The 25,983-nt window shown below is 46.3% G+C and overlaps 1 long non-coding RNA gene across 1 annotated transcript; it reads left to right on the top strand.

Moving 5' to 3' along the window:
- The first annotated feature begins 19,005 nt into the window (after positions 1-19,005).
- LOC139056999 (uncharacterized) lies at positions 19,006-20,488 on the top strand. Its single transcript, XR_011512509.1, has 2 exons — positions 19,006-19,114; positions 19,179-20,488. It is a non-coding gene; the product is annotated as an uncharacterized lncRNA (long non-coding RNA).
- The last annotated feature ends 5,495 nt before the right edge of the window (positions 20,489-25,983 follow it).

Below are 25,983 nucleotides of genomic sequence, written 5' to 3'. Positions count from 1 at the left end.
CCTTTTTCGCAAGCTCCGCGGCAACGACAGCGCACCCGTCCCCAAAGACCTGGAAGATTGGTGCGAGCGAATCAAGAGTGACGCCGAGTCATCCACTAAGAAGATCGTCAGCGACCTGGAGGTAGAAAAGATGGACAGTAGGCTGGCCCATCTGATCGAGGCCAAGCAGGCGCTGCTTCTAAGATGGAAGGGACAAAGGTTTAACCGAAGATTGAGGAAAAAGATCTCCGAGCTTAACAAGGCCATCGAAGATCACTGTCGGACCCTCGGCAAGCAGCAATGGGACGAGGTCTGTGACTCGATAGACGGGCAGATGCGTAACGGCAAGTCCTGGGGCATGCTTAAACATCTCCTCGACGAGGGCAGCACCAGATCCAGTCAGAGACACACGCTCGCCAGAGCCCTGCACGAAGCTACCACATCCTGTTCCGGGGACGAGCTGGTTACCAAGCTCATGGAGAAATACCTTCCCATAAAGCGTGGAAACGAGGAAGACCGGTTTCCTGACTACCTCGGCCCAAGCCGTCCGGAATTGGACGAAGACTTTACCGTGGGGGAAATTAGGCAAGCCATTTTCGCGCTCAAGGGGAAGTGTGCGCCAGGTGCCGACAGAATCACCAACAAGATGCTGCGGAACCTTGACGACGGTTCGATCGCATACCTCACCGAGAAGATCAACGAAACCTGGAAAAACGGCAGCGTCCCAGAGCAATGGAAGACCGTCAACGTCGTGCTGATCCCCAAACCCGGCAAGGCTCCGAACGTGGACAACCTCCGACCGATCTCTCTCACCTCCTGCGTTGGGAAAGTGGCGGAGCATGTCGTCCTCAACAGACTAAACAGATATCTCGAGGAGAACAACATCTACACTCACAACATGATTGGCTTTCGTGCCGGCCTCTCGTCGCAGGACGCCATGAAGATGATCAAACATCAAATCATCGACGGCAGTACCAGAGACACCAGGGCCCTGCTCGGACTCGACCTCGAGAAAGCCTTTGACAACGTTCTCCACGAATACATTCTGGCCTCCGTGGCAGACCTCGAGCTGGGCCCCAGACTATATAACTACGTCCGTTCGTTCCTGACGGGGAGGAAAGCGAAGCTGCGGATCGGCGACTTTGTCTCCGACGAGGTGCTCCTGGGCCCACGGGGCACGCCGCAAGGCTCGGTCATTTCTCCTGCACTCTTCAACATCTGCATGATCGGCCTCTCGAGGAATCTCGCCCAAGTTGAAGGTATCAAACACACTATCTACGCAGACGACATCACGATCTGGTGCACCGGCGGTAGCGAAGGGCAAGTGGAAAGCGCCATGCAAGAGGCGGTAGACGTCACGGAGCAGTACCTGCTACCCACCGGACTCAGATGCTCCCCGACCAAATCTGAGCTTCTCCTTTATAGAAAAGAAAAAGGGCGCAGACCCAAGGGCTGGAAACCGGTCTCGGAAAGTGACATTCACCTGTTCACTCGGAGCGGTGACCCGATACCCAGGGTCGACACCATCAGAGTCCTGGGTATGTTTATAGAATCACGCGGCGGCAACGGCACTGCGTTACGCAAGATAATTGCGAAAACCGACAATGCTTTTCGCCTTGTACGAAGGGTCACGAACAGACATCGTGGCCTCAAGGAGGACAACCTGCTTCGGCTCATCAACGCCTTTGTGCTGTGTCACTTCACCTACACGGTGGCCATGCACAACTGGCTCAGAGCCGAGCGGGAAAAGCTTAATGCCCTCATTAGAAAATTCTTCAAGAGAGCCCTCGGGCTGCCCGTCCGAACGCATACAGAGGACCTCCTTCGGCTCGGCATACACAACAGCATGGAGGAGATAGCCGAGGCTCAGGAACGGGCCCAGCTAACTCGGCTGTCCACCACGCCGGCCGGCAGGCGTATCCTCGAGGAGATCGGACTCGCACCAACCAAGAACTTGGCTGAAGACACCCAAATCCCCAGAGAAATAGGGGAGCAGATCGTGGTCGCCCCTTTGCCCCGCAATGTTCATCCCGTTCACAACGCAGGTCGTCGCAAGGCAAGAGCATTGAATATGCTAAAGCAAGTAAACAGGGACAAAATCGCAGCAAGCTTCGTGGACGCAGCTGCATACCGAGACGGCAAGGCTTTTGCGGTTTCCGTCGTTGACACGCTGGGCAAAGTTATCAACTGTGCTTCCGTCCGGACGACGAACCCAGAGGTGGCCGAGCAAGTGGCCATTGCACTCGCCATGCAAGACGGTCGGAGAGACAGGGTGTATAGCGATTCGAAAGCCGCCATCAGGGCATTCCAGAAAGGCCGGGTAGCCCGGCAGGTAGTTCAAATTCTGAAAGGCGCCAAACACGGCAACACCTCCATGCACTCGATCCTTTGGTTCCCTGCACACGTCGGGGCGATTGAGGGGGTTCCTCTGAACCTCAACGAGTCTGCCCACGAGGCTGCGCGTGGCTTTACCGACCGCGCTGCCCTCGGGTCGGGCGACTCTCTCCCCGGACACCGAGACGCTCCTCTCACACACAATGAAATAACTAAATTCTTCTACTTAGAGAGAAGGGTTTTCCCCCCGCCTCACTCCAAGTTAAGCAGGCCGCAGGCGGTCACACTAAGACTTCTACAAACGAACTCGTACCCAAATCCGGCGTCCCTTCATAGCATATATCCAGAGATTTATACGAATTGTTCTTGCGTGGCCTGTGGTGAGGTAGCTACGTTGCCTCATATGCTCTGGGAGTGCGGGTCGCTGGGCCCGAAGTTCACCAAGGAAGAGTGGGACGCCCTCCTGCGAAGTCCCGTCTTTGAGGATCAAATCCTGGCCGTCCAGCGCGCCCGCGATCGGGCCGGCAGACTAGATCTGTCAGTCCCGTCGTGGGATTAGCCAGGTGCGCGTTTTATCGCGCTTTGCTGGACCAAATAAAAGTTTATTCACTCACTCACTCACTCACACACACACACACACACACACATTTATATATAATATATATATATATATCAGGGGCGTAGCCAGGGGGGGGGGCTTATGGGGCTTCAGCCCCCCCCGAAATTTTTTCGTGCAGTCATGTGCCGCCGACCAAAACAACTCCCGGCGCCAGAAATCATGCTCGATTTTGTCTAGAATGTTCTTAATTCACGCTCGAAAAGACATTTTAGCGCGAACATTGCTAAATCGGGCTGGATTTCGGGGCAACGCCCCATGCATAGGGAGTCACATATCGTAACGCAAGGAGCCCCACCGGGCACAACATTTCAAGGGCGTTTTGAAGGCGACGGGGGGTCGTCTCGGCATTTCGCGGAGGCTGCGGAATCTACGAAGCGCTTGGATTTCAATTCTGAAACGTTGTGGGTGTAAAGTTCTCATAACATTTTGATGCGAAAGGTCCATTGACATTTTCAAAGTCGTGCTTTATTTTCGATTCCGGAACTTTTTGGGTTTAATGCTGTTGTAAACATTTGACGCCAAAGGTGCATCGACTTTTCTAAAGTCGTACATCGGGCCATACAACGAGACAAGCGAAATCAACATACTATCAGACAAGTTGACAAAGCACGCAGCGAGGTCCAATGAGACAAAGCGTTCTGGTGTTTCATTTGTGCCATCAGGTCACAGAAAAGAATATAAACATTTTTTTTTTCACCTGCGCCAAAGCATCCATGTCAAGACACTAAAGCCACCATTGTAACTAAGTTCTTATTTAGGCCCAAACAATGAAACGTTCCTTTCCTTCGAGCGCTTCCTAACCTTACGTGAGGCCTCCTTACAGCGAAGGACCGATGGAGGAAGCAAGCGTACTCTGAAAGCTCCCTTCACTCGTCCTCACGTAAGGAGCGGTTTCCGCCATGCCTGGGTTCGAGATTATCTCTTAAAAGCTTTAGGCGAACACCAGAACACCACTATTCAATAAAAAAGGTTGTATCATCACACAATCTTTAAGTTGATGAGCTAATATAGAGAAGCGTGGACGCTTTTTTCTAGTTTTGTTTATTAAACCTAAAGAAGTAGCGTATTACAGTGCGAAACTTGATGTGCTCCAGCAACGCTGGCACGCAGGCGTCGTGCAACGCCTAGCAACGCTTCCATGCCGCACGCGTGACTGAAACGAACGTGCCTGGCAAAACGTACCGTGCTCGCGCTTCTCCGAAGGTGGGCGACAGCACGCACGCGCAAGCAAACGTCACGTGGTTAAGCAGTGAGGCGAAGCGCTCGTTCAGGGCCAGGAGCAGCGTAAGGACGCATAAAGGTAGCTTGGCCCAAACAATAAAATGTTCCTTTTAGGTGTGTGCGAATATTGAAATTTTCGATTACGAATCGAATACGAATAAGGCGAAGAACTCTCTTCGAATATCGAATCGAATATCGAGTACATGTGTAGTATTAAAAAATTGCAAGAGAGGTAACAATAGCTTTATTACCCTTTTAAAAATAACATTGCATTTTACAAGGTTGCTTCAAATTAAAGAGGTACTCAATTATAGATAATGGACTCAGGTAATGCCCTCACTCAGGTAAAACGCTTGTTACAGATTGTCGTGAAGGAAAATTAACTGCTCAATATGGCCAGAAAGTAAACGCTCTCTATGCACTGTCACATTTCTACCGGTAGAAAAGACTCTTTCACTAGGAACTGAAGTGGCAGGGATCGCCAAGTACTTCCGGGTGAGTGCACTTAAAAGCGGGTACCTGAAGCGGCCAATGGACTGCCACCACTCACAAGGATTCATGCCCCTTTCCAGAAGAGGCTTTTGCGCGTAGTCTGTAACTTCCCCCTCAGGGGCAGATGCCAAATGTGTCTTCTCTTTGTTCATCACTAGATCGTCAAAAGCATTCCATACACTCGATGCCACCAGTGGACACGAAGTCGACGCTGGCACGGCAGTGTCCCCACGGTGTTCCACGACGGCTTCCTGGAGCTCCCTTGTCACAAGGTTTTTCAGCCAGATCATCTGACCAGATGCCTGATGAACTGTGGCCATAAAGCGCGGATCAAGAAACATGCCTAGGCTGGCCACTTCATCAAATTTCCACTCCGCACAAAGAGCCTTGATACATTTTGAATCAATGTTAGCAAACCCTGAGTTGCCTTTGCAACCTTCAAGGCAATGGGGCATTCCAAAAATAATTGGAATTATAAAGCTTGGTGAAAAAGAAACCGAAACTGATCATGTCTCAAATGCCTGAAGCAGATAGACTGAAACAGAGCATACAGATAATGAGCGGATCATGCGAAGTTCTCAGTTAATAAACATGTTCTTAGGAGAATGCGGAGCAAGCATACAATTGGTTAATTGCTCAATTATTCGCAGTCTATCCGAATATTCGCCGTTTCCACCGTTATTCGGCCGTCCTCGGATATTCGTGAATTTCCGAACATGCATTTCTCGAATCGAATACGCTTCGAATATGGAAAATATTCGTTTCGTATTCGAAATTCCGAATATTCGCACACCCCTAGTTCCTTTCCTTCGAGCGCTTCCTAACCTTACGTGAGGCCTCCTTACAACGAAGGACCGATGGAGGAAGCAAGCGTACTCTGAAAGCTCCTTTCACCCGTCCTCACCTAAGGAGCGGTTGCCGCGTGCCTGGGTTCGAGATTATCTCTTCAAATCTTTCCGCGAACACCATTATTCTATTAAAAAATGTTGTATCGTCACACAATCTTTAAATTGAATAGCTAATATAGAGAAGCGTGGACGCTTTCTTCTAGTTTCGTTTACTAAAGTTAAAAATGGCTGTGGCTTAGCTAAGGTTAAGCCCAGGATGCGAAGCATACTAGCCTTTATTTTAGTTGTTGAACCACTGTTTAGCCTGGTGAACTGCTGTTCCTTGGCTATATTTGGTTCGGCTAGACGAAGAAACAACTCATGCGTTACCCTGCTTCGCCTTCAAGAGTGGAACGCGACAGCGTTCCCGTCGACCCGCCAGCGACTACGCGCCCCGCATTGGACGCGGTGAGCGTCGAGCAACGCAGCGTTCGGCGCGGCAACGAAATGTGCGCCTGAGCAAGCGTCGCACGCCTGAGCCTTAGAAACAGCTCGTTTCTAAGGCAACACCGCATTCACTAGAGGCGCTTTTGTACCGCTTTGAAGCATCGTACTCGTGGCTCAGTGGTAGCGTCTCCGTCCCACACTCCGGAGACCCTGGTTCGATTCCCACCCAGCCCGTCTTGCAAGAGTTGAGCCAAAGCCACTTCTCCTCTGTCGTGACGTCACGGTGTCACGTGATTTCATGGTCACCGCCGCGCCTGAGGAGCTGGGTTGAGCCCTCGTAATATGCTTCGCATAAAAAAAAAAGTTGCACATTACAGTGCAAAACTTGATGTGCTCCAGCAACGCTGGCACGCCGGCGTCTTGCAACGCCTAGCAACGCCTAGCAATGCTTGCATGCCGCACGCGTGACTGAAACGAACATGCCTGGCAAGACGTACCGTGCTCGCGCTTCTCCGCAGGTGGGCGACAGTGCGCATGCGCAAGCGAATGCCACGTGGTTAAGCAGTGAGGTGAAGCGCTCGTTCAGGGCCAGGAGCGGCGTAAGGACGCATGAAGGTAGCTTTGGAGCTACCTTATGCTGAGGAAGCACCAAGGAAGCATTCACCGAGGGCCCCTCAGTAAGGAAGCTTTCAGAGTGACATAAGGTAGCCTCACCCCAATGAAGGCTTCCTTAGTGAGGTAAGGAAGGTTTCATTGTTTGGCTTCTTATGCTGAGGAAGTACCAAGGAAGCACCAAGGAAGCCTTCACCGAGGGCGCCTCAGTAAGGAACCTTTCAGAGTGATATAAGGTAGCCTCACTGCAATGAAGGCTTCCTTACTGAGGTAAGGAAGATTTCATTGTCTGGCCCTTATTTTTCGACCTAGACTTTTATTCGCGAGGATATATTGAGCCTCTTTCTCCTTTCTTTCTCATTCTTTTTTTTTTTGTTCTCGCAACCCGCGGGCTTCCGATCCAGCCAGAGCGCATGCGTTTTTCTCGTGCCGCATCGATAACCGCGCGGCGCACTTGGATGCGCGTTTGTTTTTCTCTGGCCGACTGCATTTTCGCCTGGCAAAGTTTTGGACGCTTTCTGGCTAGCAGACGAGAAAAAGAAACAATGCATAGTCGCTCGCCGCCAGCACTGCGGGGACTCGATGGATTGCAACGCGTTCGCTTGAGCGCAACCACTCCGGAAAATTTTGTCTCGCCGGTGTAGGATACCGAGCCGTACGCGTATGGTTTTCTGTGGACCAAGCTTCACACGCTTTCTTCGATAATCGTTCGGTAGCCACACTAGGTGCCCAAAGTAGGCATTCGATTGTAGCCAACATGCTTTCCTTTGCGTTATACTTTTTCGCCGCCCCCCGCCCACAAAAAAAAAAAGAAGACATTATTGCGGTGCAGCGAATTTTCGCATGGTGAAAGTTCGATTTTGTTACTTCTTTTGCGAAAAGTAATGGGCGACGGGATGCTTCAGTTGCCGGATACTATTTTATTATTGCGATAGCAGCTCTATGAAGACTCCAGGCGCATTCCTGTCGTTTGCCCTCATGTTCCGTATAAATAAAGGCCAAAGGCGATAACATCGTGACCGCGCGCCGCATGCTCTATGTCCGAGTGAAAGCGTGCGGGGGGGAAGGGGAGGTGGTGAGCCGACGATGGTTGCTGAGTCTTGTGTGCGCAAGGGAGAAAAGCGGGGAGGAAGCGCGCCGCCTTCCGTCGCACGCGATACATTTTGGGAGTGGAGGGAGGAGGGGGGGGGGGTGCTGTGATCTGTGAATCTGTGGTTGCGCAACCTGCTTATTTGCCTTATTTGACGCATTATATATAGTGGCTTTTTCTTAGGTACGTAGATTTATTGGAGGTTTATGCGTATATTTAAACATCTTGTTGCGAGGTTTTGTGTATATGCGCAGTTAACTTTGTTTCCAGTGACAATTTTTTGCCTTGTATCAAACTGTATCTTCACATTTGTATATTCCATCGTATCTTCGCATTTCTAATGTACGAAGGCGAGTCAAATGAAAGTGAGACAACCCGCCCGGCGCAATAATGGTTCGGTTCATTATTTTCGAGGCATGCGCGTAGCACATACGCATCTCATTTACAAGTGACATGCAGAGGTGAGGTTAAATGTTCTTTAATGCTCTCATACACCGGGTTTAACATGGTTGCATGACATTATCGACACTTCAAAAGTTGAACAGCTTGGTGTCGTGAGGTTTTTGACAAATGAAGATGTTTCCCAAAAAGAAATTATTCGCCGTATGGCTGCCGTATGCGTTGAACATTGCGTTTCATTGGCCACTAAGAAGCGTTGTAGCAAACTGTTCAAAGAAGCACATGAAAGTTACAAAGACGATCCACGGCCGGGCTACAGCCACCGTGCAATCCCCCCCAACACAATCGAAAAGGCCGTGGTTGCTCAGTGGTTATGGTGTTCGGCTGCTGAGCACGCGGTCGCGGGATCGAATCCTGGTCAAAGCGGCTGCATTTCGATGGAGGCGAAATGCGAAAACACCCGTGTACTTAGATTTAAGTGCACGTCAAAGAACCCCAGATGAGGGTAACAACTTTTTGTCTGCAATTGTGACCGGGGATGACATGGTGCCGCTACTACTAGCCTGAAACACTACGGCAAATCTTACAGTGGAAACATTTGAATTCACCGCTCCCAAGGAAAACAAAGGCCGTCAGTTATGCCGGAAAAGCGTTGACTTCTTTTTAGATCGTTAGGGGCCACTATTGATCGAATTTTCTAAACCTGGAGAGACTCTAAATCGTTTCAGATATTGTGAAAGATCGGATCGGCTGCGTGTCGCAATTAAGAACAAACGACGTGGAAAATTGCGCATTGGGGACATCTTCCTTCACGACATTGCCCGTTCCCACGTCGCTGATGTGGTTAATACAAAACTGGCAAAGTTCAAGTGGGAAGCGCTGCAACATCCCTCATGCAGCCCAAACCTGTTGCCTTGCGTCTTCCACATTTGGTAAAATTTGAAGAAACTGCTCAAGGGAACCAGATTCGTGTCGAAAGATGACGTGTAGTCATTTACAGATTTTTGAGGCAGCAATCCAAGGAGTTTTATGATACGGGAATTACGCGACTCGTTTGTAGAACAAGTGTCTAAATACTCATGGTGACTACTTTTAAATAAAGTACCCGGTTTGTCATATATTCGAATTGGCTCACTTTCATTTGACTCGCCCTCGTATATGTTGCAGAACTCCTGCTTTTTATATGTGCTCTCTGTTGCGACTTTAATTTCGGAGCAATTACTCGCAATGAACAACCGCTGACAGTCCTGCGCAATACATTCTTACAAAGGAAAGTGTCGTTGAGATTTTCCCCTGTTCGTTGCATATGTACAAAAATATTAACAAGGTTGTTGAATGACATATATATATATATATATATATATATATATGGATCCCTCGACTAATTTTATAAGGAGCAGGCCGAGCTGCCAAGTGAGCCCCCCCCGAACGAAATTTCTGGCTACGCCACTGATATATATATATATATGTGTGTGTGTGTGTGTCTTATTGTCTTATGAAGTGTGGGAAGCCGGTCACGTGGCACGCACACACACACACAGTATGCGTGTGTGTGTGTGCGTGTGTGTGTTTGTGTGTGTGTGTGTGTGTTTGTGTGTGTTTCGCCACCCCTGTTAGTTGCGCTTCGCTTCTCGAAGAGGCAGTATGCGTGTAGTGTGAGCTTCTGAATAACATTTTGCAACGTGATGAACGCGCTTTAAATCATGGATCCTGGGCCTCAAAGGCATGCGACCTGGCGCTAACGCATTTCTATCGCCTTTTCCGCCGAATCATCATTGAATTTTTATCTCTGCATGCTCTCATTAACACTCCCCCCTCACTGGTTTAACATTCTTGCAGTAGAATGCTCCTTGTACGGGACTCTTCAACTTCTAGAGCATTAAAAAAATAACACTTTCCGGCAAGTCCCTTTAACGTCCTATATTCACAAAACCGACGTGTTTGCATTGTGCTCCCATCGGAATCAAACTTCGCACTCAGATGCAGCGGTGCTCAATGGGCCGCCGCGGCAGTGAATAAGAGACATAGCGTTCACTGATTGCCGAAGGCGACGTATACACAGTGTTGCCATATATATATATATATATATATATATATATATATATATATATATATATATATATATATATATATATATATATATATATATATATATATATATTTGCCGAGTGTCGCTAAACTGAGACCACAAAGTTGCAGAATTTCCGCTAAACTGAGCTTAAATTCGCTGAAGTTGCCGCTAAGACTGTCGAGTGATGTTTAAATAATGTAGGCGTTTGGAACACCATAATATAAGCTAACGTGGCAAAAATAATCTACTGTACATTTTCTCATTTGTCTAATGTCAGTCCATGTAAGGAATAAACAGTAAGATTACGGACATTGTGTATAGGGCTTTTGATATGCTAACAAGGGATATGAAGAAAGCTGAAATTTTGCATGCAGCTTCCGATTTTAATGTTATAATAAATGAACGACCAATAAAAAAAAACGCGGGTATAACTCAATTTTCGTAGCACGAAAATTAACAAACTTGGATAATATTACTCTAATTTCACAGTTCTTGTTAGCAAGGGGATGACAACTGCGTAGTATTTAAGTTGAGGGTCGTGTGAACCAATCTGCAGACGCTGCGATGTGCACGCCTTTCACTCCTCAATCTGTCTGATTATGCTTCGGCTGAGATCTAAATCTGATCACATACGTTATTGCAGTTAGATTGTGTAAATTAAGTTTACTGCTGTGGTTGCGAACGTTCTCCAATCAAACACGCTCGTAGCGAAAACTGCGGAACCTACAGTGTTGAGATCATTTCATACCGGTTTTGTGAAACAACATTTGAAGACATGCACTTCGCGACTCAGTGTGAAGCCTGCTATAGACCACACTGCTGTGAAGCACAAGCGTGGAGCGATGTGAGGCAACCGTGGCTTCATCGTAATCACAGAGACCACGCATATTCCGTTCAGAAAATTTGGGCCACCTGCCTGTAGTTCTTTTACAATAAAGTGCGTTGTAGAAAGGCATTTTCGAAGCAACTTTTTAAACTTCGAAGTCGCTGAAATTTCGCCAATGGTTCCGTTATATCACTAAAATGTCACCGGTCCCTAAACACAAGAATGTCGCCAAACCTAGTGACAAAATCGCTAAAATGGCAACACTGCATGCACGATTGGATCAGTTCATCTCATATATTTCAACCTTAAGGGCCCGAAGAGATTGCACAGGCAAGAGGGGGACAAAAATTATTATTAACGACCCCTATGTCTAATCGTCCATTGTTTAGAACGCTATATTATAGTCTGACTTGTTATTCAACAGGTTAAAAAAGAACTATACAAAACCTCGATAAGAACGAAAAACAAACCAAGCAACAACAGAAGGAAGCCCGATGCATCGTAGATCGTTACGTACTGCATCGGTACAAAAAAATAAAGAACTTGTCATGACATCCAGTCATATTGAAATCCAGTTTTTAGGGTCATAATGACAATGTTTCAGTAGTAACACCAGGCTGCAACTTCCGCAAGAAATACGTCTTCAGCGTGAGATATAATAACGAACAGCCCGCTGCACCTGCTGCTATAACCGAAGCCATCATCGAGAAAAGAATAACAGAAAAAAAACAGGAGAAAGAAACTAAGAAGTCTTGCACTACCCAAGCGACTGTAATGCGATCGCCTATTAACAGCTATCGAGTTATCAGACTATGCATCTATACATCCGCATGACTTTCCGTGATCTACTGCTGCTGTCCGCCTGCGCTGAGGCGACAGCTGCATGGACGTCGGCATAATTTCCGTTGGACTGTTGTGAGCTCGCGTGGCCCCCACTCACAAGCACTGCAGAGGCAGCAGCAGTGCACTTGCTGCCCATGCGCGACACACCAGAGAGGAAATGATTCCTCCCCTGATGGAAAAGGTCTGTGGTCAACTTGAACACAACAGCACGACTGGGTTTTGTTTGTGGAGGACGTGCCCGCTTTTTAGCACTGTATATGCTTCTTTTGTCCTCCCAACTTCACTGAGCCCTATTATATACCATTTGTTGCCCTCGAATTCCTGCAATAGCACTGCTAGACTCGCCTCACTTGATAGCGTTCTTGCGTTAAAAGTTGCCAGGATCATATTCCAGCGGCCTGTCCGGAGCCAGGGATTCTTAGCACCCTCTGCTGCGTCGCAGGTCTGACCGCCGCCGTGGTCAGTTGCTTCGCAGCTGCTGGGGACTGAGGGCCGGGGTTTGATTGTTGTGTTCATATAGGAGGTTGTGGCCAAGTACTGCACCAGGGTGGCCAATCCTGCTCTGGTGAGGGAGTGTGTTACCGGTTCCGGTCACCGGGATCAGGCCACACTCCAGGCCTGTTTATGCAATTTTATCAACAGGCGTTTTTTTTTAATCCGGTGGAAAATTGTGCGGCACCGGGATTCGAACCACGGTCCTCTTGCACGCGAGACGGATGTTCTACCTCTACGCCACCGTAAGTATATTAGTAATTAAGTACAAATGATTTCCCCTATGTTTTCCTTGGTGTCTTTGTTTGTTGGCTTCTCACGATATGATTAACGAAAATCGGGCCCCTCGGTTAACCCACTTTCTCCTCGTTCTTAACAGATGAATTATGTTTAAATAATGAACTTCTTAAGTACTGTCTGCAGACCCCAAGTGTGATACGCAAAGTTGTAGAGTAGCTTAAGAAACCTCTCAATAAATTGTTTCTAACACACTATATCGCACGTAGTTCTTTCTTCCACGTTCTAATGAAAGCGCGCGAAGTATAAAAATATACCACGTGACGGGGCGATCATGCACTATTATTGTGCTGCTCTAAAACGTGTGATGGATGAACTTAGGTCGGTTGCAGCGAGACTGGCCCGCGACAGGGCGTTATGTCTAGTTTAGATATTTGGGCATGCTGCTTTTATCGCATGACGGCGAAAATGCGTGCTGCTGGCCGAGCGAAAGAGAACCGAAAGAGAACAAGAACATAGCTTGCACTTTTTGATGGTTGAAATGGGCAAGAGCTTGCAGCCTGCCGACGGAGTGTAATGGGGTTAGGTGGGAAGGCGGCGTTAGAGCCGGAATGATTTTCCAGCGACCTTCAATCCAAAAAGCACCCTTTAATTATAATGCGTGTTCGAAGAGTTCACCATCTGCTGCAATGCACATTTTGCATCTCATAGGCACATTTTCCGAGGTGTTCTTGATCACGGCGTAATGGATGGAATTCCAGACTTGTCTTATTTCTCTTTTTTAGGTTCTCTGACGTTGTGGTTGGTGTCTTGTACACTTGAGCCTTGACGTAGCCGCAGACTAAGAAATCGAGGGGAGGTAAATCTGGCGACTGTGCCGGCCAAGCAATGGGCCCCTGCCCTCGAATGCCCAGTGGCGGGAATACTTCATGCAGCCATTTGCAAGCTTTGCTGCTGCCGTGCGCGAGAGCACCATCATGCTGATACCAAATATCCTTCATCCTAGCCAATGGAAGTTCGCAAAGAAAATCCTGACGCGCCCCATCAAGGAGGTTGACGTATCAACGCTCGGCCAGCAGCATGCATTTGCACCGTCATGCGATAAGAGTCGCATGCCCAGATACCTACACCAGGCACACAGCCCTGTCGCGGGCCCATATGGCGGGCCAGTCTCGCTGCAGCCGATCTTGTTCATCCCTCACACGCTGGAGAGCAGCTATAGAGCAGCACAATAATGGTGCGTAAGCGCCCCGTCACGTGGTATGTTTTTTTTTTTTGTATTTCGCGGGCATTTTTGGAACGCGGAAAAAAGGACCACGCGAGATATATATCGTGTGGGAAAGAATTCATTAAGAGGTTTCACAGGGTGCTCTACAACTCTGCGTATCACACTTGGGGTCTGCAGCCAATACTTAAAGAGTCGGTTAATTAAACATAACTAATCCGTTAGTTAAGGGGAAATAAAAAAAAAAGCCTTGAGTAACTCTAGACCAGTGCGAACATTATGCATTCGGTTCAACTCCCATCCGGAGTGCCTTTCATTTTTAAAACATTGGCTCAAGTTATGTGGGACAACTTGTATATGATTCACTCATTAACCGAAATGAGGCCAAGCCGGATTCCCTCGAAATCAGGATCAATAGCAGTCATGCGCAGCAGCGCTTATACTCGGACTCGGAGTAAAAAAAACAGTAGAGGCTGCAGTTTTGCCAGAAAGGCGATGCAGTATTGGCGATAGTGAACTATGAGACAATTGCACGAAGGAAGATTCCTACCGTATAAGGACCGCACCCCCAATTTTACAGCCAATATCTAAAAAAAAATATCCAACCAAAAGCAGTCGCGTTCGGTGCGTTGATTCCGTTCTTGCTCAAAGGCGCGAACTTTCGTGCGTTGCTACTAAATGGCAAAAGGAGACGATCACAGCGGTTCCCGGCAGATTTCATACTCGTAGTTGAAAAAAATTAGATTAAATCGCCCGGTCCCATGTAAGGCTCGTCAAAATCACGACAAGAAAGTGCGGCTGTTACACGAGTCTGTACCTTAGTCATATTGGTGATATAAATTGTAGTAAACATTCACCTAATTAAAATAAGCATAAAGTACTTCACGGGCCATGTAAACCTGTAAGTATCTCACTGGATGGCCACGAGCACTTGCTGTCACAACGCTGGCATTATGAAGAATGGCAGCAGCGGGGGCGAATGGTTCGTATAGCTGCGCAATTCATTGCGACTGCGAAAATTAGATTCATCCGCCTATGTCAACTAGAGGGCCTCCATCACTGATCGCCAGGTACACCTGTCTCTTAACTTAGACCACACGATTTCCAACACTAGGGGCGCAGAAAGACAGCCCAGGAAGGAAGACACCCCGCATGAAGTTGGCAACTATCCCTGCGTGCCCTTTACTATTGTGCACGCCAATGACCAGATAGTTCAAGTGGCTGAGGAGTTCTATAGAGATTTATACAGTACCAGTGGCACCCACGACGATATTGAAAGAGAAAATAGTCTAGAGGAATTCGAAATACCAAAGGTAACGCCGGAAGAAGTAAAGAAAGCCTTGGGAGATATGCAAAGGGGGAAGATCAGGTAACGGTAGATTTGTTCAAGAATGGTGGACAGATTGTTCTAGAGAAACTGGCTACCCTGTATACGCAATGCCTCATGACCTCGAGCGTACCGGAATCTTGGAAGAACGCTAACATAATCCTAATTCATAAGAAAGGGGACGCCAAAGACTTGAAAAATTATGGACCGATCAGCTTACTGTCCGTTGCCTACAAACTATTTACTAAGGTGATCGCAAATAGAATCAGGAACACCCTAGACTTCTGTCAACCAAAGGACCAGGCAGGATTTCGTAAAGGTTACGCAGCAATAGACCATATTCACACTATCAATAAGGTGATAGAGAAATGTGCGGAATATAACCAACCCTTATATATACCTTTCATTGATTACGAGAAAGCGTTTGATTCAGTCGAAACCTCAGCAGTGCTGGAGGCATTACGGAATCACGGTGTAGACGAGCCATATGAAAAAATACTGAAAGATATCTATAGCGGCTCCACAGCCACCGTAGTCCTCCATAAAGAAAGCAAAAAAAGAATCCCAATAAAGAAAGGCGTCAGGCATGGAGATACGATCACTCCAATGTTATTCACAGCGTGTTTACAGGAAGTATTCAGAGACCTGGATTGGGAAGAATTGGGGATAAAAGTTAATGGAGAATACCTTAGTAACTTGCGATTCGCTGATGACATTGCCTTGCTTAGCAACTCAGGGGACCAATTGCAATGCATGCTCACTGACCTGGAGAGGCAAAGCAGAAGAGTGGGTCTAAAAATTAATCTGCAGAAAACTAAAATAATGTTTAACAGTCTCAGAAGAGAACCGCAATTTACAATAGGCAGTGAGGCACTGGAAGTCGTAAGGGAATACATCTACTTAGGGCAGGTAGTGACGGCGGATCCGGAGCATATGAGACGGAAATAATCAGAAGAATAAGAATGGGCTGGGGTGCGTTTGGCAGGCATTCTCAGATCATGAACAGCAGGTTGCCATAATCCCTCAAGAGAAAAGTATATAATAGCTGTGTCTTACCAGTACTCACCTACGGGGCAGAAACGTGGAGGCTTACGAAAAGGGTTCTACTCAATTTGAGGACGACGCAACGAGCTATGGAAATAATAATAGGTTTAACGTTAAGGGATAAGAAAATAGCAGATTGGGTGAGGGAACAAACGCGAGTTAATGACATCTTAGTTGAAATCAAGAAAAAGAAATGGGCATGGGCAGGACATGTAATGAGAAGGGAAGATAATCGATGGTCATTAAGGGTTACGGACTGGATCCCAAGGGAAGGGAAGCGTAGCAGGGGGCGGCAGAAAGTTAGGTGGGTGGATGAGATTAAGAAGTTTGTAGGGACGGCATGGCCACAATTAGTACATGACCGGTGTTGTTGGAGAAGTATTGGAGAGGCCTTTGCCCTGCAGTGGGCGTAACCAGGCTGATGATGATGATGACGCCAATGATTACTAAAAATTACATACGGCAGGCGTGTCACGTAAGCGTCAGCCAAGCACCGTCATTCGCAGCTACAGCAGGGCTTGAGGAGGAGACCTGCGCTCTCCTTCCCAAGTGCACGTTTGATCACGTGAGCACGTGGGAAGATAATGCCCATGAAGCTGCCATTCTTATTGGCTCACTGTTACATGCTTTCTCTCACCCACAGTGTACACGTTGCTCATTCATATGACTTTTGGACTGAACATCACAGCGATGACGACAACAGAGAAAATTTTTCTGGAGTGTCGATATAATTGCTGTCACACACACACACACACACACACACACACACACACACACACACACACACACACACACACACACACACACACACACACACACACGCACACACACACGCACACACACACACACACACACACACACACACGCGCACGCACGCACGCACGCACGCACAAAGAGAAAACGTGCATCGCGGTCGCATCTGCTTTGGCTGCGGGCATTGCAATGTGCACGGGTTACAAACATTGCATGAGAATCGACAAAGCCAGCAGTGGGCATGTCGCTTGTCGGTACTTCACCAGAACCCATCCGACACTGAAAAGGAAGTGCATTCTCCACCATGTGAGCACCAGCGGCTACACAACACTAGGCGCGCGGGGAGGCAGTGCGCGCAATCCACCCTGTACCTATACTGGCTCTCCCGTCCTCTCGCACTTTTTTCTTTATATTGCTGTCTTATATATGGATTGATTTATTCATTAACACGGTTGTTTATTTGTTCACCTTATGATTTATTGCTCTATTATACTTTGTTTCGAAATAAAAGGACCCAGTGGCATAAGGCATGCTTTGCAGGTAATGAAACAATTTCGTTATGAAGTCACATTGCTTTATGCTAACAATTCTAATCGCAAGTTGTGTTCAGAAATTTGTATGTATTGCGTAAGTTTTATATATGTTATGTCTTATCTTCTCAACTGACCTATCGTCAGGAAAATATTTCTTGATGATATCTTTGTATATTAAAGCTTTCACATGATGGTACATGGCTTTTATCGTTTATATATATTTGTAAGACTTAATATAGACAACACACACACACACACACACACACACACACACACACACACACACACACACACACACATATACATATACATATACATATATATATATATATATATATATATATATATATATATATATATATATATACCAGAAAAAAAGCAGTTCTGGGTCCGGGTAAATATTCACAGTGAAGTAGACGCGCGTATGAAGCGGTTTATTGACGTTTCGGCCGGGGTCCGGGGTCCGGCCGGGGTCCATTCTGATGAAGGCCGGACCCCGGCCGAACCCAAGTAACCACGGATATCCGTGGGACGTCCACCATAAGTCCCAACGTCCATCCATCCGGATATCCAACACGGACGTCCGTGGGACGTACAGGAGAAGTCCATATCCTGTTTGGATGTCCGAAGGACATCCCACCGGGATGTCCATGGGACATCCCATTTTGAACGTCCGCTGGCTGTCCATAAATAGGCATGCCCAGGATATACACTAGTGAGTTATATATAAACTAGCATAAATATATTGCCGGAAATTTTATTTGTTCACATTATATTTGTTTATTTTTGTTCTCTATCGGACACAGTTAATTCTTTTTTCAAAGCAAAATAAATATATTTCCAACTTGATATAAATTCTGCCCACTTTAACATCGCAGTATTAAAATACGATTTTTTTTTCTATCGGTGGGTCATACAAACAATTTGTAGTTTGCCTTAAAAAATGCTTGTGGATGACTAGCAGAATATATAAGCGCCCATTTGAAGCCACTTATTCGACCTAGAGCCAAGCACTCAAGTTACCCCTCATTATGAAAAGTTCCTGATCATAGAGTTTTGGTCCTGACCTCCGAACATGTAGGTTCAGGTGTATCATTGAAACAGGAAGTAAAACACGTTGTTGGGCTAGTTGGTGCATTGTGTTAAGAAAAAACCAGCAAAAAAAAAAAGACGGACACAGGAAACATACACAAGACAGTCCTCTTCCAGCCTCTTTCCTGTCTTCTCGTATGTTTCCTGTGTGCGCCTATTTTTGGCTGGTTTCTTAAAACAGGAAGTTGTCTGCAGTGTTCAATTGTGCATACAATAATATCATTATAGGTAACAAAAACAAATCTCAAAGGCTACGCTTTTGGTGGCTGCGTGCGTTGAAAGCGATTACGAAAGCTATAATGCGTCAGAGCCGCCATGCATTGACAGTAATCTCAAAGGCTATGTTTTTCTGGCGCCGACAGCTTTAGCAGAAACTAAAAACTCGAAAATCAGACACCGAATATTCTCAGAATAAGTAAATATTTCATTGTGTAATAATAGAATATTTTAAAAACCTATTTATGCTTGCGTAAATGCACGTGGAAGTGTTAGAACCTTGGCACAGCAGAACGCTGCAGTCATCCAATCCAATCCAATCCAAGCTCTAGCCATCGTCGCCATGCCATTTTTTATTCTGCGATCGTTTTAAGGGCAGCGGAGCAGCGTTTGTCATCTTCCGTGCCTGCCGAAGTCTCCTACTCAGCTACCAAGGTATGACAGCTACATCGATTTCTTTTTTAATTCGTTTGGGTATTGAAATGTGTTTTCTTCACAGGTGCCAGGATGCCTAGACTGCGGGAGAAGCCGCACGCGCGAAAAAGAGCGTCGCTGGAAACAAAGACGATATTCGAGGACTTCGGATCTCGCACCGGCAGCCAGCAGTCAACAGCTCGATAATTCGCAAGTCTAGAACTGTGCAGTGGCGCGTATACCCCGCACGCATGCATTAACATGTGCGGTCGGGCTGTCCCTGCAAACATTTGTACGCCTTGTGATGCTGGTCGCTGCACCGAGGCGACATCGGAAGTTCAGGACGGTGGTTGTGAGACTACGCGCACTAAGGACAATGTGCCTTGCTTCCCTGATGGATATACTCTACGTGACGCTTCGGATGGTTCACTTCGCTGTGAGAACGGAACAGGATCCCTTAGGAGAGGTGTACGCACAAGTCAATGCAGGTTTTCTGGTAAGCAGGACCCCGGAGTCTACATTTGCTTTAGCTACCGCGGACTCTTCATCGGCGCCCTTTGATTCTCCTGGCAAACAGCTTCTCCTGGCTAATGCGCTCATGATCAGAGCTGTAGCCGTCAGTAGCGGCAAGATCGCCTGCTGATCTCTACGAAAATAAAAAGCTCCTTTTAAAAAAAGTGAAGAATATATTAGTTGTTTTTAACTACAAGTTTGTTTAATATCGTGAGAATATGGTCACTACGGCCACGGCGGGGACATTGTAAACGAGAGTACGCATTCGATGGCCAAGTGAGTTTTAATAATTGTAAGAACGCACTACGCCACGAGAAAAAGCTATTGTTTAAAGAAAGTGAAGAATATATTGATTGTTCTTCACTAATAGTTCGTTTAGCCACGTCAGAATGTGGAGACATTGGGAACGAGAGTACGCATTTGACGGCAAGTTGACTTACGAGAACGCACTACGTCGCGAATAACATTTAAGCTGCAATACCATTAAGCATGTCCGTGTGGCACCCCGCGAATGGCATTAAAGTTTAAGGCATTAGCCAGTTAATGTCATTTTTTGTGCCCGTGTCGCAGAGTGCTAGTGAAGTGATGTAGTCAAGATTAATTCCTTCTTGTCATTTCTGTTGCTTTCGCTGCTTAATAATGCTAATTGATGTATTTTTGCTCTTTCTTTTTATTCCATGCCGCAAACTCAAATGTCAAAGCAGGGTGGGCAATAAGTATTTTTGTTCTGCTGTTCTCTACCTTGTGTTGTGCTATTAAAATTGCAAGTTTTCTTCTTTATCCGTGTATTTATTTGTTCTTTGAACAGTACGCATATATCTGCTTATTGGTCTTTTTATGTATATGTATAAGGTGACAATAAACGTTTAATTGTATGTGGAAGTTGGTGTAAGTTCATTTCTCGTTTATTTAAAACAAAAATGCATTCAAGCATTAGACCAATGTAATTTATATAATGGTCCGGTGCTTGAATGTGTCCCGGCTACTATTGTCGCTTCAAGGCATGTGTATATCTGGAATATCCCCGGGACGACACACACACACACACGCACACACACACATATATATATATATATATATATATATATATATATATATATATATATATATATATATATATATATATATATATATCCTGAACGTCCCCTGAATGTCCATGCTGGATGTCCGCGTCGGACGTACTACGGATGCCAAAGCGATTACCTTTGGATTTCCCAGGGACGTCCCTCGGACGTACGTCGGACATTTATGGATATCCCACGGACGTCCCGAATATCCAGAAAGGACGTCCGTCGGACGTCGCCCGGATATCCGTGGTTACTTGGGAAACGTCAATAAACCGCTTCATACGCGCGCCTACTTCACTATATATATATATATATATATATATATATATATATATATATATATATATATATATATATATATATATATATATATCCCTCACATGTTCAAATGAACCTGCTTGTCATATGGCTCATCTGAGATCTCTTGGCGGCACGAGGGGACCCAGGCTGTGAAATTGAACCGTCTCCTACTGTGAGGTCTTGTGAATACAGGGTGTCTACCAAGTTGGCATTCCCAAATTCCCCGAGTTTTCCAGATTTTCCCTGAGTGCCTTTGCAAAATTCCCTGATCGAGTGATGCAGAACTACGTTTTATGTCAAGACAAGCTGAAGCCACATTGCCCGATGCTGTCACTCTCTAAGAAGCATATGAAAAAAAAGACTTAATTTAATTTGAATAATAAGGAGTAGTGTTTATGTTATTCAAAAAGAGAATAGAAGGGAGGGAGTAAAATGCACAGCAAATAAAATGTCTTCTAAAAAAATTTCAAATTGATTCGGACACTCTCAAATACGAAAAAAAGGAGATACATACAGAAGGAAACATTTTCGAATATGAGCTATTTCTATCAACTGGTAGCAAGCTACGTGTGGTATGGGGCCTGAACTTTGTCACAATTGAGATTCTCTCTCAACAGCTCGTAAGTCAACCTCAACTGTCCTGACATGCTCTCAGCACGTGCACGACGCCTTAGTGTTGTGTTTCACTGCTTTAAAGAGTTTATTTTGGTTTGGATGAGGGACACCTGCATCTCGGCATCAGCCAACAGTTTGTTTTTTGAGCTCAAGCTCCTCCAAAATGGCGGAAGCACGCTTCCTTACCCGTTCATTCCTCAATGCGTAGGTCCTTTCTGTTCTTGTCCTCCTTCCGCCACTCCTTCCTCCCACGGATCATTTTAAGCACCTTCTTGGTCAGTTGCACAGCCCACGCACGATTTTTCTAAACCACTAGGGGGCTCTAAAACGTCCGAAAGATCGGCCAGTTCGAAAAAATAAATGCATGCCATTTGCTGGCCTTAAGGGCTCAAACCGCCACAGGCACATTCGAAAACACCCTGAAGGTTGGTCAATACACGTATTAGGCATATCGGTGGTCGTACTGTGACAGGAAATACCGGGTGCACGCGTGTATAATTCAGGAATACATACTGTGTCCCGTGGCAATAGCCGCTTTCCACGCTTGTTATGCTTCACTGCAATACTTTTGCGTATGCGTCACCAAGTAACATTTCAGCACAAAGGCGAAGCTGACTTTCGGGACCCGGCATTATACAACACACCTTGCTTTCCAAGCTCCTAAGCCAATCGCGAGGACCGCAAATGCAGAGTCCGTGCCATTGCTGACAGAAGCGAATTCTTTCAATAAAAAACACGGCACCCCATTCAAGAAGCTGCACAGCGAACGTTGCCGCAGAGGTGGCTACGGCTGCCAAAGGATCTGCGTGCGAGAGCGCCGGTTCGAGGAGGCGAGGTAATCAAAATGGCAGCGGTGGTGGCTTTGATTATTGCCGTTTTGGACCTGCGGTCACGGCGAAACGTCTCGAAAATCGGACGGCGAAGAGTTCTTGCGTCAGAAATTTCAAACGTTCCGATACATTGACTCTATGGGGTACGTGGTTATGCCGCGAAGCCGTCCAAATTATCGGGAATCCGGAAAGTCAGTCGTTGACTGTACGCTGGCAAATCCTCCAGCCGACGACCGGGCGTCAAAGACGATTAATTACGATTCCTGACTGTTACTCGAGCCAGTGTTACCACGACTTTCGTCCGTTTCAATAAAATGGCAGCTAATTTCCTCCGATAGAGGCACAAATTTCCTGAAATTTCCCCGAGTTTTTCCAGACTACTCAAAATCCCGAGAATTCCCGGTTTTCCTGGTTGGTAGACACCCTGGTCAATACACAAATAAGGCTGTCACTCCAGTTAACAATTCTTCAAGACCACACAAAGTTTCTTAAGTGTAGCTGTTGTTAAATGGTTATATATATATATATATATATATATATATATATATATATATATATATATATATATATATATATATATATATACACACACACACACACATGGGTGGGTTTGTAAAAGCTGGTCCCCCCCCAAAAAAAAAACTTTCTGCCTAAGCATGTTATTTATTCATGATGTCATGCAAGTAGTAATTAATGTCATGTCATACACACATGGACAATTGATGTAATGTTATGCGTGTCATGCAATGCCATTACATGTTATGTCATGCATGTTCATGCTTCCGCAAATCTAACGAACAGCACGTGGAGTGAAAGATGATCGCATTGCAGTGAATGCACAAAGCACCATAGTTTTGATCAATGGTTGGCATGGTGCACGAGACGAGCCCGGTGTAATATTGGTAGCACCTATAAAACATGAAGTGAAAGTTAGTACTGTACATGCTTGCCTACGCATTACGGTTGTAACCTGCCGTGGTTGCTCAGTGGCTATGGTGTTAGGCTGCTGAGCACGAGGTCGCGGGATCGAATCCCGGCCATGGCGGCCGCATTTCGATGGGGGCGAAATGCGAAAACACCCGTGTACTTAGATTTAGGTGCACGTTAAAGAACCCCAGGTGGTCGAAATTTCCGGGGTCCTCCACTACGGCGTGCCTCATAATCAGGAAGTGGTTTTGGCACGTAAAACCCCATAATTTTTTTTTTTATACGGTTGTAGCATATAGGTTGGAGCACTGGGCTTATAGAAACGGATGGTCTTGTTGGATCTGTCCTTGTATGTCGTGCTGTACCAGAGCCAAAGTGCGAAAATTTCATTGCCCAAGGCTGCTATTCGTAGTGAGAGGCATATTCACAAGCTGTCAGTGCTTTGGGAGAGACTGCACGTGACTTAACATGTTACAGCGGACAGCTCCCAGTGACAAGTAACGTTTTGTGGATGTCCTATGGACATACGCTGGCAGCATATGGATATCCTAGGGATGTGTTGAATATATCCTGTGAATGCCCCTCCCACGACCTTTTGTCCGTACTTTTCATGTTCTGCGGACAATATGCCTCGCATGCCCGCAAGGGACATCATGGGGAGATGCGTAAATTTTACAGACATATGCCAGGGTCTTTTTCAGTGTTTGCCATAATGTCTATTACGGTCGCAGCATAAATTGTATGACAGATGCGACAGAGCGTGCAAGCATTAAGAACGCATACACTGTTTGCACACGTTACGCACGCACGCAGGTGTACGGAAGTGCAGCATACTCCTCATTCTTCTAGGCCTTTCGTCAAGCAGAAGTGGCTTATTGAACTAACTGAAGTTTTCCAAGTAAATTGCGTCTGAAAATTTTGAAAGTATAACGTACACACAAGCTGCAGACACGATGGCTCCATATTGTAATTGGAACATGTGAGAAAACGTTTCTGTTAAGAGGAAACTCAAAGACAAGAACCTCAATTGGAGGACAAATATCCACGTGCATGTCAAAAAAGGTCCATACAGGTTAACCCTAGGACTTCCATGGTAGGATATTCGAAATAGGTCCATGCGTGATTTTCTTTGGACATCCGTGAAAAGGTATCGAAACTGGACATCCGGTGGATGTTCCATTTGTCTTTGAAATGGTGTATGGACATTGGGACATGATTTGGATGTCCTATGGACGAAGTGTTTTCACTGGGCTGTGATCCTATGCGCTTGCCGACCGTACCTAATTTTACCATAGGCGGTGCGATGCAGCTCTTACCCCTTGCCATGCCACGTCAGCGGTAAGCCAATAACAAAATGACTAAAGTTGAGGGATACTGGCAGCTCAACTGTTGAAAAGTGTGCAGATATTGACGCATATTTTCATGCAGAGCAGCTGCACTGAGTTATACAACTGTGCAGTTGTATCTCGTTCGCAGCAAGATGGGATGTTAACACCCCTCCCATGACGACGCTTAGATAAGCTATGCAAGTTTGAAAGAAAGAACCTGTATCCGAAATGGGGCCTGCCCTTCAAAAATTAAGTCTCCTGTGCTAGCTGTGCCACGATGACGACAAAGTGCAAGCATTAAGAACAACAGCTCAGAGGATTGTGTTTACCATCACGGTGCGAGTACAACCTTAGCACGGTGGTAATAGTAGGGAAGCAAGTGAAGTGCACCCGCAGTTTGCAAAGGCCTCGCCTTTCTTACTCAAGGTAGACAAAGGAAGTAAGGCAATGGCCGAGTTTCCCTTATCTCAGCAATTAATGAACCAAGTTGAAAACCTTCTTGCCTTGGAATGCTCTTTGGAGAACCATTTACAGCTTCAGAAATCAATATTTCAGACGAGGCCTAACAAGGGGTTTTTGAATGTTTACGACAACAGGATTCACACTGGGCAACTCTCACCCCAGTTATCTGCAAGTGGAAAAGCCTCACCAAGGGAGCCACCTGCCCCAACAGTACGGCTATGGCAGATGATGTTGGCATGCACATCGTGCGGCTTTATTCTTGGACGATTACATGGTGGATAGATTTACTTTTGAAAGATTTCATGTGGCTAACATCAAATGCATCAGCGACTACGAGCAACAGCATTGTTGGCACAGTGCCAAGCAAGCTGCCTTAGCACAGTGCGAGGAATGCTGTTGCCTGCAGAGAGTGACATGACCGGTGCTAGTCGTGTGAAAGCTCGCGAAAGTGAAATCACCTTCAAAAATGATGGTTAGAGAAGACCATCACTGCTATGAACTTGCACAGGGCAAATCATGTTCAGGAACCCTTGCTCAAAAGGTCTGGCCTCTATAGTGATCGGCATGCCGACTTTAACCATTGGGTTCAAGAGAACTTTTACTACAGAGCCTTACTGAACTTTCTGCAGAGGGGCAGCACCCATTGGTCCACCACGAATTAAAAAAGTGCAGCAATGCCCTTATTCCTTCCTAGCTGCCATCTTTGCTATCACAAATAACCCCCCGACCCCCAACCTCTCTCGTAACAGTACACAAGGCAGTCATAATCAGCAATAAGGTCTTGCCATCTATATGATGCGAGCACGGTCTTCTATTCTCTTGTGGGATTGGGGGTGGGATGGGAGGAT

This window comes from Dermacentor albipictus, chromosome 3 (genome assembly GCF_038994185.2).
Source record: "Dermacentor albipictus isolate Rhodes 1998 colony chromosome 3, USDA_Dalb.pri_finalv2, whole genome shotgun sequence".
NCBI lineage: Eukaryota > Metazoa > Arthropoda > Arachnida > Ixodida > Ixodidae > Dermacentor > Dermacentor albipictus.
This window is presented reverse-complemented; position numbering and strand designations above follow the sequence as displayed.